Genomic DNA, 928 nt, shown 5'->3' with positions numbered 1-928 from the left:
ACCTGGGAAGAAAGGGGCGGGTACCCTGGGTCCATAGTGGGGGAGGGGGTTATTGTTCATGGGCAGAACATGTTTTTCTGATGTATTTACATACATGTAGTTGGAGAAGCCCAATGCAGTAGGACCCCATTTTGTTTCTTCGATTATACCAGTGGTAACAATTATTAATGATTAAACAAATTGCAAGTGAGAACAATTAAGTAGGTCTAGAGGTTTGGTAAAATATGATTCACCCAATAAATACACTGTTGGTCATAATGGTGGAATATTTATTTTTACCCCAGTTTACGGAAGGATTTTTAAAACTACATGAAAAAATCTTCTGTAGGGCCACGCATTATGGTTCAAGTCATGGCCACACAGAGAAATTTCCTGTTGAGGGCCGGGGGAAAATGCAATGAATTTTTGACAATTTATTGCATTTTCTTCGTTTTGGGGGATTTGTGGGGCGGCCGCGTACCCTAGCAAACACTGCGCACAGTCATGATTCAGGGGCCTCGTTACTGTGAGGCCCCAGTATAAAAATCGTGTCGATCAGCTATATTAGTGCCCTTTTGTGAGCATTAATCCTCATTACTGTCAATTATGATTTAAGGACGTAGGTTCCCTAGCTGATTAGCATAGTAGCACACATATGATTTAACAGTCACGCAAAACAAACACTCGCAAATTAATATTCAATAAAATCTGAGAATGTATGCCATTATCTAGATCTATTAGAAATAAATAAATTTTTTAAATCTTTCCCTAAACTGGGGTAAAAAAAATTATTCCACCATTATGACCAACAGTGTACAATAAATACAATGTTCCCCTTTATGAATTGCTGTCATTTTATTATCTTTCTCCAGTCTCATATATATATATATATATATATTCATAAAGTTTATTTTTAATCATTCCTGTTCTTTCTATCCCCCTTTCCGAT

This window comes from Strongylocentrotus purpuratus, unplaced genomic scaffold (genome assembly GCF_000002235.5).
Source record: "Strongylocentrotus purpuratus isolate Spur 01 unplaced genomic scaffold, Spur_5.0 spur5_scaffold_11, whole genome shotgun sequence".
Classification (NCBI taxonomy): domain Eukaryota; kingdom Metazoa; phylum Echinodermata; class Echinoidea; order Camarodonta; family Strongylocentrotidae; genus Strongylocentrotus; species Strongylocentrotus purpuratus.
This window is presented reverse-complemented; position numbering follows the sequence as displayed.